The following is a 13311-nucleotide window of genomic DNA, read 5'->3' as shown; positions in this document are numbered from 1 at the left end:
TCTAAACATCACTATGGCAGTCATATGAAATAGAAATAAGTAACCATCTACCCTGAGGAGTATAGCTGAAGTTTTTGAGGAACCTAAATATGAGTTTGAAAGTCTGAGAAACTATCCAAGCCTTCAAATCTTAGTCAATAAATCATCTGTTAAAGATTATTATTATTATTATTTTTAATTTCATCATAGTTTAACTGTAGCTTTATACATAGAGCTTAGAGAGAGGTTTTCCATCCTCTTTTTCTCAGTCATATTGTACCTTTCATCTTTGCTGTGATTCTGCTCCCCTCCAGCGTCAGTTCTCACACAGCTTCCAGCTTTACATCTTGATGTGTGTCCATCATACGACTCAGTCACCTGCGTGTGCCTGGTACAGGCCCCACATGTCACCCCTCCCTTTTTCTTTTGCTGCCTCTCACTCTTTCTCAGACCACAGGGGCCGCAAGCTTGGTCTCCCATCATCATTTTCTCAGTGTGGTATTTCCTTCTGTGCGTTGCTCTCGCACGTTGTTTATCTCTCAGAAGGATTGCAGCTATAGATAGCATCAGTGGAACTGTATCTGTCTAGGAGCAGATGTCTACCTCTGCCATATCATCTTAATTGCCCTGCTGTGGCTCACCTACCAGAAGTCTCTCTTTTTTTTTTTTTTTTTTTTTTCTGTCTTACCTTTTTAATTTTTATTTTTCCTTCAGTTTTGCAAATGATTAGTTGAAAAACAGCAGGACTAAGCTTTTAGGCATAGGACTCATCTGGGAATATTTAACCTTGAAAGGTAAAAAAATCTTTTCAGTCCCTAATCAACTGGACAGAACTTTCTAAGATCTTTGAGATTCAGTCTCATCTCTTCATTTCGTAATGCATTACATCACCACTGAAAGAGAAGCTAAAGAGGCAGGAAATTATTATAAAAATATCAGTCCAAAACAAGGTAATAAATCTGGGTGTCAGATCATAAGCAAGTCATGTAAGTAACCCTCCTATTCATAATAAAGACGCAGTTTCACCTGCTTCATGAGTATTGATAATTCTGAGTTCACATTTTTTTCAAGACAAAATTGAATTACATAACTCTTCAGAAGCCCTTTCTATGTGAAAAAGACATTCATTTGTTAGTCTTAAATATAAGTGAATCGTATTCTATCTCACAATCATTTCGGATTTACATTGATCAACAGTAAAATATGGCTTTGTATTAGTTTTAGAATAAAATTTAGCCTATGAATAAAAATGAAAGTTGGCAAATGATTTATCCATATTCTGTTTTAATTACTTCTGCAGAGACCTGAAGAAAGTGTATCAGATAGCTAAGCTTGAATTATCCCACTGCTCTCCACATGAGGAACATAGGTTTGAAAGGTATCCAGATTTTAGTCAGCTCAGAGTTAACCTTACACTGCAATAAAATTTTTAAAAGGTTTCATTTTATTTCTTGCAATTATGTTTTTCAAATGGCTTATGAGTGACCTAAATTATATTAATTCAAAAAATGTTTGGCATAGCATGTGTATATACTGATATGCACACATTTACTGCTAGCGATAATATAAAATTAATCAGACATTGTCATGTTTTGATGCTAAAATACTACAGTAATTTCCAAACAAAGGTGGTTCTAGGAGCTCTACTTAGAAATGCAAGTAAAATTGCTGAGAATCTTGCACAGAGGTGCATGTCCTAATGGGGACTTGTTGATCTCTTGATGTCCCTTCTAACTCCTGCAATTCTGTGTGATTCTGTAATCCTAGATAAATGCAGCTCTTCTGCCTTTCTCCTTACCTTCAAAGATCTCTAGACACTGAAGCTTGATTTTAAGCAAGTGTTCCTGTTTCGGTATCAAGGTATCTTTTATGTGACCATCACAGTTGTATCAAGACGTACCTACATTTTTGGTAAATTCCTCAAGATCTAAGTTTCTGTCAATGGAAAAAATATTTATTTCAGTGCTGGAGTTCTTTATGTTCTGGAATGTGTAAAAATAATTTTATTTGACTGCAGTGATCAACAAAAATGAGAAATAATTATTGCTGCAAAAAGTTCATAGTAAAATGACCTAGTAACGAAGTTTCCCATTGCTTTGGGAGATTATAATCTTCAAGAGTTTCCCTCCAGATCATTGGTGTTTTTTTAGGGGGCAACTGACTGGGCTCTTCCTATGTTTCCTTTTCTTTGGAAAAATGCTTTAATAACTTTTTTCTTCTTTGATATATTTTTTTTTCTATTTTTTGCTGATTAAATTTGAAGTTTTTGAAAGATGTATGCTTGCTTTCATATGTAGGTAGCAGTAGGCAGTACAGTATCTTAGAATGTCTGACTATTATATAATACTAATAATTGGAATAGTAAATATCTGAATGATGAATTGACGTGAAGAAGAATTTGGAGCTAATATTAAACCTCAAATGAATCCAAACTGTTTAGATGGCAGTAGTCCAGGCATTAAGAGTCATATCTGAATTTCTTTCAAGTATGAAATGTTTGGGTAGTTCAAGCCCAAAGGACTTAATTATCTTCATGACTAAACTTGTAGTATCTCTGCAGAATTGGAAATTCCTCCCTATTTATGCAGGCAAAATAGGGTTACATATAAGAACAATGTGAAACAAGAGAGTGGCACCAGGCTGTCATGTACTTGCTGTTATACAGTGTGACTTGGGAGCACGTGAGCTGCAGAAGAAGCACTATACAGAGAAGTGCAAGGTCTGCCCAGCATTCCTTTCTGGTCATTTCTGCTGCAGCCAGCAAAATCAGATCCATTTAGTTATGTTATTCCCAAGTGATACCAACATTATTGTGATTTGAATTTGGCAAGAAAGTTCCTTCTTCACAGTCCTTCCTGATTTTTGTTTTTCTGATGTAACAATGAATTTTGGCCACATAGCGTGTCAGCTGAGCCAGTATCAGCATACATTATCATTCATTCAATACTGTATCTGGAAGCATTGTTACTATGTGCACATTATAAGCTGTTCAACCCTATCCATCTGATGCTTGTAATTCACTTTGACAAGAAGGAAGAATTTAATAAAATTTGATCTGTATATCTAAGAGAAAGTGGAAGAATCTGGATAGTGGGGGGAGCATGTCTTGATGCATAGTTAGTATGAACTGATTCAACAATGATGGCTACCACCTATCATTTGACATTGAAATGAAGAAATGATTGAAATCCTGATGAGGAATGTCTCTAAGACCTTGCTCCTGAGTGTTGCACTGATTGGTCACCTAAGAAATCAGGAAATGGTTTCAAGCTTAAAGAGGGTAGATTTAGGTTGGATATAAGTAAAAAGTCTTTTAAACTGAGAGTGATGAACCACTAAAACAGGTTGCCCAGGGATGTGGTGAATGCCCTTTCCCTGAAGGCTTTCAGTGTGAGGCTGGATCAGGCTCTGGGCAACCTGACCTAACTGTGAATGTCTCTGTTCATTGCAGGGAAGCTGGACTAGATTACCTTTAAAGGTCCCTTCCAACTCTAAGGATTTGATGATTCTATGATTGTGGATCTACAGATGGAGAGTTTTCATTTCCAGAGTTTGCCCTCCAGACCAAATCTGGAATGTTTCTGTAGATAAAGTGTTTACGTTTGAGAGCAGGAGAAAAGTTTTGTATAATAAATACTTTCTTTGATCTGTACTAGGGTTATCTTGTATCCTGATATTGGAGATTCATCCAGCTATACTGGAGAGTTATCTCCTTATTGTGTCCAGGTCTAGGACCCCCAGCACAAGAAAAACAGGGAACAGTTGGTATGGATCTAGAATCACAGAATCATGGAATTGTAGGAGTTGGAAGGGACCTCTAGAGATCACTCCCTAGACCAGGTTGCACAGGTAGGCATCCAGTTGGGTCTTGAACGTCTCCAGAGAAGGAGACTCCACAGCCTCTCTGGGCAGCCTGTTCCAGTGCTGTCATCCTTACTGTGATGAAGTGCTTACACACAGAACTAAAGAGGGCCACAAGGATGAGGGCTGGGGCACCTGTCCTCTGAAGACAAGCTGAGGAAGCAGAGCTTTTTCAACCTGGAGAGGAGAAGCTTCCAGGGAGACCTCATTGCAGTCTTTCAGTAAGGGGGAGGGAGACTGACTTTTTATATGGACCAACAGTGATAGGACAAGGGGGAATGGTTTTAAGCTACAAGAGGAGAGATACAGGCTAGATATTAGAAGGAAATTATTTACTCAGAGGGTAATGTGGCACTGGCACTGCTGCCCAGAGAGCTGAGGGTGCCCCATCCCTAAAAGTGTTTGGAGCCAGGTTGGACTGGGGCCCTGGGTAGCCTGACCTGGGGGGTGGCAGCCAGCATACAGCAGGGGGTTAGAACTGGATGGGCTTTAAGGTCTCTTGCATCCCAAATCATTCTATAAGTCTATGACTAACAGTTTTTTATTTTCATTTTCTTTCATTTAGCCATGGGTTCCCATGTAGCATTTACAACACATTCACATTTTTACTGGACAATTCTTGTTACTCTTGCAGACTTCATTTAGAAGGAGAAGGACCTGAAATTAAGATTGGTTTTTGCTTGATTAAGGTGTCTGGAATTTGAACTGTTTGCTGGTCCAGTTTTAGAACAGACTCAGATACAAAAGAGCAATTTTGAATATGGCAATACCATCCCTAATTACCTGTTCGTTCTGTGGGAAGGACCCATTGTGTTAATCTGGCTCTTTTCATCAGCAGTGTCTGTCATTATGAATACCTTTCATGCATTTATGGTAAAAACAATAAAAATAACATTTTCTTCTACATAAAGTTGATCAAAAACTGTTTTCAGAAAGGTTGTATTTTAAATACTGTACAAGAACATGCTGATTTTAACAATATAGTCAACAGAAACTATTTCAATGCCTCAAAATCAAAGTAGATTAATTCATTTCTGCTTTTTTCTTCTGAATTTATCCTATCAAAATTTTATTTTATTCTGTAGTAGTATTCATATCATATATTCAGTATTTTAAGCTCTTCAGTGAGAAAGCTTGTGGACTTCAGTGACACAATTCAACAATATCAAAATAAATGCATTGTTTCATTTGTAAATAATCATTTTTAGAGATTCTTCCCCATTGCTGCGTGAATGTGGAGTTCTATATTTTGTCCTAAATTCACACTAACAAAAAAGTTAGAATTGATTCTACCACTCTCAGGATGAAAACTTGCTCTTTCCAGGGGAAAAGAAAAAGTGGAGGAGATATGTGGGGAAACGTTCCCAGGAAAAAAAGGGAACCCAAATTCTGTTATCTTGTCACACATACCTTACCACCTCTGGGGATTCACTTCCAGCTCTGATCCTCCTAATGCTACTTTTTTTTTTTTTTTTTTTTTTCCCCCATGGCTGTATACTCTCTGTCTGCCTGTCTGTCTGCTGTACATAGTATAGACATAACAAAGCTATAAATGTGAAGAATTTTTTAAAGACATTTTGTCTACTAACCAAGTTTTTTTGTTTGTTTGTTTGTTTTTGCAAAACAAAAACAGTCTCATGAGGTAGAACCTTCTATATGATTTGTGGCAGATCTGAAAGATAATGAAGTAAAAATTTATCTACCCACTAAGTAATGAAGTCATTGGTCAAGTGTATTAGACTGAAATATTTGTGAATAGTTCCAGTAAGAGTGTTTCAGTTTTAGGGAAAGAAAAATTACTTGGCCTGTCATTAGTGAAGCTATAGCAGTGTCAGCAGGGGAGAAGGTAAAGAAGCCTAAAATAAAAGACAGAGAAAAGGAGAAAACCTAATTAATGGAGTTTGTAGATTGGAAAGCCTATATGTGGTTCATTTAAACATGAATATCTAATGGAAGGCTAGGCAATCCCTTATAGCATTGACTTCTATAAACTGTAAAAAAAGATCATGCTTTAGTCCTGCTATTACTTTACCTTGATGATAGGAGGTTAGAATATGAATGCAGTTTGAAAGATAGTACCATTTCTTTGATACATCAAAAAGCACTCTGCAGTAGACTGCTACTTTAGTAGGACACTTATAGTCAAAGCTAGTATTTGACTATGCTCCTAATGTCATATTACAATGACTGAAGCTCTAGATATATCAATTTAATCCTAGTTAAAAAAAAAAAAAAAAAACTTTTAGTTCTTCTATAGTGAAGTCAAAATGGACTTTTATAGTTTTTCAGCTTGAAATTGGACAACGAACAACTTCTATAGTAAAAATGAAATGCAGAATATGGTTGAAAGGGTAATCATATTCAGAGTTAAAAAATATAGCACCTTCTACTTATTTGGCACTAAAGTTTCTAAATAGGAAGCTATGTTAACAAGATCGAGATTACACAATTAAAAATTGACTCCTCTGACTAGTAAAAGATAGTGGCTCTGTATTTCTTGTTCACTTATTTTACACTGTTTAAGGATAATGGTGTCTTTGAAATTACACCTCATTTATCCTGATGGAAAGGAGAACTAGGCTCACTTCACTGACATTAGCTATACTGCTCAAAATAATGTTGAGTGAATGGATTTTTGAGTCATCTTTTGTGTTTTTAAACTTCATCAGTCTAATCTTTTATTTATTCATTTTTGTAAATGTTCATTTGTCAAATTAAAACACCTAAAAAGTTCTTACAAAGGATAGGTGTTATCAGTTACCGGTTTTACCAGATTGTAAAATGAATCCACGGAGTGAGTCATGCAGTTCAGTGGAGATACCTGACAGCTAGTTTGTTACTCACAAAGAGATACGGAAGTGGTGTGTACACAAACTCATCACCAATGTAATGTTTAAGAGGTTTATTTGACTTTAAAAAAAATCCAAGCCTAGATATAATCTAACTCAGGCTTCAATTATGTAACTTAAATGAGTGGACTTAAAGATAAAAAAAAATACCGGCTGTAGATAATATGGGTAATTCTTTCTCTGCATATGCATTGCCTTTTTCTAGGAAGCATTGTAACTGCATGCAAAGACACAACGTATGAACACTCCTAATTGCAGAGAACAGCATTCTTTTTCTGTCCAACATTGCACTTGGAAGCTTCTTGTTGCTCAATTCTTACTATATTTGCTATATTTGATTGGGAAGCCTCATCCTTGGAAGAAAACTGCCTTCCAGCTCTGTGTCAAACCCATTGGCATTCCTTAACACTGGCAACAATGACAAACTCCGTTCCCCTCCAAACCCCAGCTACTCATGAGTTTATGTAACTTCTCATTTGTACTTTACTGTCATGGCTGCAATAATGAAATTCTGTAAAGTATTGTGGAAGTAAACTTTCCAACTCTTTGGTTTGCTTAAGAGGTATTTTGTGGTTGGGTACCAAACAGACGTGTCAAATTACCTAGCTTTAATTTCAAGTAATTGGTGAACAGAATTACCCTTGGCGTTGAGGGAATTATAAACAATGCAATTCCTGGTACTTTCTTCCCTCTGGATAGATCCAAGTGGAAATTGCTGCTGGTGGGTATGTTACAGCTGCTCGTGACAGACTGGGAAGGTGGATATTTGCAAATAGTACAGTTCACTTGACCTTCGCTGCTTGGCAATGAAAGAAAAATTGTCTGAAGTACTTTCTTGGGGTTTTGGTAAGCACTATCTTTCCTGTGATTTCAGTGATAATCATTTATATCTTGGTAACCATTTAAAACAATTTCTTCTGAATAAGTTTTGATATGCACAGAATTAGGCTAATGAAGAAGGACAATCCAGACTTAACCGCGAATGCTGCTCTTTAGTTACTGTTACGTCTGCAACAGAAACATAAGGCTTATATTGATTACCAGCAAAAAGAGAGATTAATAATATAGCTGATTTTTCCTGCACGTGTTTTGCTTATCCTTTTTGTATGAAGGAGATGATGCAGTGGAATTCATGGATTTTTCACTTCCCAGAAGAATTTCTGAGAACTTACAGCCCTGACTGAGAGCTACATTTGACTACTTTTGTTGTCAAACTCAAAGGGCCCAATTCTCATGTCACATTGTTTATTTCCTTGACTTGGATTGGTTTAATTTTGTTTTATGTAGGATATGTCAACACACACTTCTCAGGGTATTCTGTTCTGGACTTTCCAAATCAAGAAGTGAGAATAATTCAAATCAGTATGAGATAAATACCTGAGATGAAGTGGTCCCTCTCAGGCTTGATTGACATTAAGTAGGAACACAGCAGGTCTGTCAAATCCTTTCTTAACATAAACTAGTGAGATTACTTTGGATATCTCCATCCCTGTTTTTCATATGTTGCTGTTTCCTCTGTTGCTCTGATCACTGCTGAGGCTGATGGGATTTTGTTGCATTTTAACCAGAGAAAGAATCTGCTGGGCCACCTAGCTTCTGAAATATCTTTAGGGCCTTTATGAAACAGTCTCTAGACCACAGAGCTAACCACTGGTTGCAAAGAGCCTCAGTTTGACACTTTAGCAGAAGCACTGACAAAGGAGGAATGATGACCACGCAACTTTAAAAGATACACTGTACAGAAAGTTAGTCCACCTGTTTGGGTAATGGCTTTCACACTTAACCGTATGCATACGCTATTGTCAAACACTCAGACTGAAAGCCTTGTAAAACATGCAGATATATGAACCTGAGTAAATTATTAAGAACATGATCAGCATCAGTTATAGTCATGTAAACCTCAGGCCACGCACCCCACTGTAAAACACTGTAGGTCTAAGTGTTCCCATGGTATTGCAGTTCCATGACTGGCATAAGAAAAAGTGCAGTAGTCTGCTGTATGGGAGCTAAGAAAGGCCCTTAGCATCCTAGTATACTATTGGCAAAGGCATCAGTTGGCCAGACTTTGTAGACCACTGGTTTTGTGAAACAGCTAACTATGTCAGTGGTCAAAATAAATAAATAAATAAATAAATAAAATTAGGAAGAATACAGTGTTTAATAGAATCTACTTACTATTACTGTGTGTTTTAGATGGTGAATTGCTATTGTTCGTAAGATGAAACAAACTACTGGGGGGAAAAATAGGGTTTTATTTTTATGTTCTATATCTCTTTTCAAAACCATTGTTAACGGATGGTTGCAACCAAGAACCATACTGTGAGGTATTATGTGTCTGTGCTGTAAAATAAAAATTGAATTTGAATTCTTATAATACAAGAGATGAAAGGCATTACTGTGTTGATTTCTACATCGACTCCCATAGTAATGAACAGTGGCAGTCCAGGCCCACTCACGAAACAAAGAATTGGGTTTACATGATGAAGTGCTTCTTTCAAGAGAAAGAAAAATCAAATATCAGATTTTTTGCTTTCCGATGCCACAGGACATTTGATGTCTTACTTGTTCAACAGGTTTTACTCGCAGCTGCTTGTCAGGGCCTGAAGACTGCCTCCATTTTGTTTGGTAACTGTAACTTAACCTGGGACCAGTCTGTTTTACTTGCAAATGGTATCTCTCCTCTTCCGTTTAGAGCACTATCCATAATTACATGTCTGTGAGTGAATGTGCTAATGCACTATTTACCTATAGCATGACATACTGCAAGCACAGAACTGTTTGTACATGAGGACAGCAATGTCTATGGTGTGGTCAGCCAGAAAAGCCAGAAATACTCCATGATCAATTTCTATGGGTTTCAGAATATGTACAAGAGACAAGGAGTCACATCTTGGGCTTGCAAATATTATTTTATTCCAGTTGAGATCAACAGAAGATAGAAGTTTGGCCTCAGGTGTTTAAAACCTTTCCTTCCTTTTTAACTACACTTGCCTTATCGGCCCCTAACCGTTTCAAGTTTGTCAGCTTTTAACTGTGGGAAAATGAGTGAGCAACCGTCCGAAGCCCTGCCCGCTTATGGGAAGCTGCTTCTGCTGCTTTCACTGTCTGTCCATGACACTTGCACCCCAGCTCTGCTTCCTGCCTGCAGTACCCATCAGCAGCACACATCCTCCTGCAAAGTTACCCCCTTTGTGCACCAAAACAAATTGATAGATGCATGACCACAGTTGAGCTGAAGCCTCTCTGCTTTGGTGCTTTTTTTCCTCCAGTCCTAAGACCTCTCTCTGGAGTCTTTAATTATTAGATTTCTTCTATTATTTATTTATTACCAAGCTGTCCATGCGCAACTGGAGATGAATCTCTTTCTCTGAGATTTTCAAGCTTTCAGAAAAGTTATGAGGCAGGAGGTTCTGTGAGCTTAAGTCTTTCCTTTTTGTTTGATTTATTTCTCAGTTAATATGTAATGCTGAAAATTTGCCCCTATAAAATCATAGCTCCAATGACACGTTTGCTACAAGCACTAATTCATTCCCTTTTGCAGTGCAGCTTCAGACTAAATGGAGGACAGTTACATTTTTTTCTGTTATTTCTTCCACTTTCTGAATAGTACTGCTGTAATGTCATTATTATGTATTGCTCCTTCTTTTTGTGCACTGTTAAAATCAAGGAGCCTAAAAAAAATACATCAGGCTCTGGAAACATGGAAATGGCTTAAAAAGAAATATATGATTCTGTGTTCTTTTTTGTTTTGTTTTGTTTTGTTTTTTGTTGTTTTGGTTTGGTTTGGTTTGGTTTTTTGAGATCTTAGGGTTTATTCTGACCAAATTTTCAAGTTCTGTTTTTGCTACTAACATTTTATTTTACAAGAGATGAAATTCTTGTGGAATCATTTGATTCCAGCAGTTATGAGTTTAAAATAGCTAAAAACTCAGAATAAGGCCCTGACAACAGGTCTCTTAGGTTAATAAGTATTAAAAAAGCAACAACGACAACAACAACAACAAAAATACCACAACCCAATCAATTTTCTTATATACATTTGACATTCCTATTTGCTTATAAAAAACTAACTAGTTTCTCTTACTACTCCTAATTTTTTATGAACTTCAGAAAGTCAGTTTCAGCTTAATTTAATCACCTAATTGGCCTCCACATTTTGATTTTTTGAGGAGTTATAGCAGTGATATTATGTATTCAAATTTCCACAGATCTCGTCATTCTGATTTTATATTTGATTTCTATAACTTTGTATGTGTCATTTCTCCTGAGGAATACAGTGTTACACTTTCAGCAAGAAAATGTCTTCTCCTCCTCTGCTGTGTCCATTTATCTAGTAAAAAGGCATCAAATTCATGATGTCACCATGGACCAGGAGGGTGTTCAGGGATATTATAACTTACTAAGAGGTTTGCATTATTATTTCTAGTTCACTACCACTGGTAGAGGTGCTCGTGTAGTGTGAATACAAACAAGCCCTCTGTCTGAACCCCATCATGCAGGATATGAGGAGAAATAAAGAGCATACAGTTTGATCCTAGCTGAGAATGAAACCATAGTATTATTTCGTTAGACGTTCATCACACAAGGTCTTTTTCTCCTCCTTCAGTGTAGAAGACAGTATTAGTGACCTTACTGAGTCACGTTTAGTCATTCATGATTAGAAGAGGTGGGATTATTTTGTTTGTTGGGTTTTTGTTTGTTTGTTTGTTTTCCTTTTTTTTAAGGACCTTTTGTAACTACCAGAGAACACAAATTCTTCTACATCCTAGGAATATTTAGTGTTCCAACGTAGAAAGCAAATAAAAGCAGAGCTCCAAACACATAAAAATCACATCAAACTAAAAAAAAAAATTCACCTAACACATAATAAAGCCAGGGTATGAAGAAAATTAACAATAATAGAGAAATATCGAGACTCACGTGATGCCAAATTACCAGCCACTCTCCTCTACCTGTTTAACCAGAAACTCAGTGTCCTGGTTCTCCATGGATGGGAACAGAAATAGCTAAGGTACAATTCAGCCACCTGAAATACAATGGTTGAAACAAATATGACTAGGCAGGTAGAGGGTGCAGTAAGCAACCTGAGGAGACAGAAAAAAATTAAGCTAAAAAAAAAAAGAAAAGAAAAGAAAAGCATGACATATCACTAAGGAGAGAAAACTCTCTGTAATATGGCAATTCGCTGCACATGGAAACCTCACCTCCAACGATCTTTATAGTTTATATGGTTATATTATTTACATCTGATCATTCAGTTTAGTAAAACAAAAAAGCACCATCTGCCCAACCGCACTTTCCTTCCAGGAAATTGAAATGAGAACGGATGTTGTCTTTCGTACTTATTTTCATCCTTTTTCATATTTAACTCTTAATACAGTTGGTATATACTCAAAAAGAAATGTAAACCGATCCATTCCACAACCACTTTTCCAAGCTCAGCAAAGGGGAAAACAAAAACAAAACAAACAACAACAACGACAAAAACATAGAAAGCATAGGAACATCAAAAAAATCCAAACTGAAATAGATTTCAGTGCCCAGTTATCGCAATTAGGGCTTGGGGACACTCACTGCCTATGTTTCTTGGCAGCAATCTTTTTCCTAAAAGGCAAAACCGGACAGAAAACAGCACAGGAGAATAGTCAATATATTGGGGAGCTGTCACTCCCTGGAACAAGCTTCATGCTTCATTTCTGAGATTTCTGAAATGTTACAGGTAACTGAAAGCCCCATCCTGCCTTCCGTTTCCCAAATAAGTAGGGCTGTGTGCTTATGTACTTAAGAATAAATGTCAAATAAGTGTAGAAGAAAGACTTATAGTTATATTTTGATGTATGTGCTTGGCAGTTTGGTTGCACAGACTGAGCTGTTGTGGTAGCTTGAATTTTTATTGCAGTTCTCAGAAAATTCTGCAACATCTGCCTGTCCATTTTTTTTTAATGCTTGTGTTCCTTCTGTAGTTAAAATTAAGGAGCTATATGCCCATCAGGCATAAATAGTCAGGCTGCAGTCATATTCTCCAGGGAATACTGTTCTTCCCATACTCATTTTATAGAAACTCTCTGTATATATGCAGTTTAATCCTCATGTTTGTCTGATAATCTGTGAGTATTTCGGAGTTGAGGGGGAAGGATGATGAATCTCCTCTACAGTCTTCACCACACTGAGGTAACCAGAGACTGCTGTTGGCACCCAGTTTAAATGAGGATAGCCACAGATCTGCTCAAACCTACGCAATAACTACAGCAGCTTACTCACTACGAGCTGCTCCACTGACTCACTAGCTGGCAGTTTTTATCTTTAATTGCACCTCCCCACATGTTGGACATGACCCTTTCTTCACTAGATGTTCGTGTTTCCCCTTCTTGCCTATGTATTAAGTACACCTCCTAGTGGCTGTGGAACAGGAAGCCTTGAAAAGATCAAAAAACAGCACAGAGCCTGCACTGAGGGAATGACAGCTGTGAACTGATGGATGTGTTCTTCCCCCCACACCCTTCTGGATTGTCCCCATTTTCCTTGGCAGAAATGTTAACATGTGATAGATGATTAAAGTTCAAGTTATCATCACCGTGTTTTTAGGGATTTGTTCCCACCCTGGAAATGACCAACTACTAAT

The 13311-nt window shown here is 37.1% G+C and overlaps 2 long non-coding RNA genes across 2 annotated transcripts in view; one reads left to right on the top strand and one right to left on the bottom strand.

The window, feature by feature from the left end:
* The window catches only part of LOC107053544, a 30014-nt gene extending 18272 nt beyond the window's left edge, over positions 1-11742 (bottom strand). The window contains exon 1 of the long non-coding RNA XR_001466898.4: positions 260-11742. This is a non-coding gene — a long non-coding RNA (uncharacterized LOC107053544). The remainder of the gene's footprint in view (positions 1-259) is intronic.
* LOC124417996 overlaps positions 1-13311 on the top strand; it is a 68154-nt gene that overhangs the window by 585 nt on the left and 54258 nt on the right. The window lies entirely within an intron of this gene.

The sequence above is a fragment of the Gallus gallus genome, chromosome 5 (genome assembly GCF_016699485.2).
Source record: "Gallus gallus isolate bGalGal1 chromosome 5, bGalGal1.mat.broiler.GRCg7b, whole genome shotgun sequence".
Taxonomy (NCBI): domain Eukaryota; kingdom Metazoa; phylum Chordata; class Aves; order Galliformes; family Phasianidae; genus Gallus; species Gallus gallus.
This window is presented reverse-complemented; position numbering and strand designations above follow the sequence as displayed.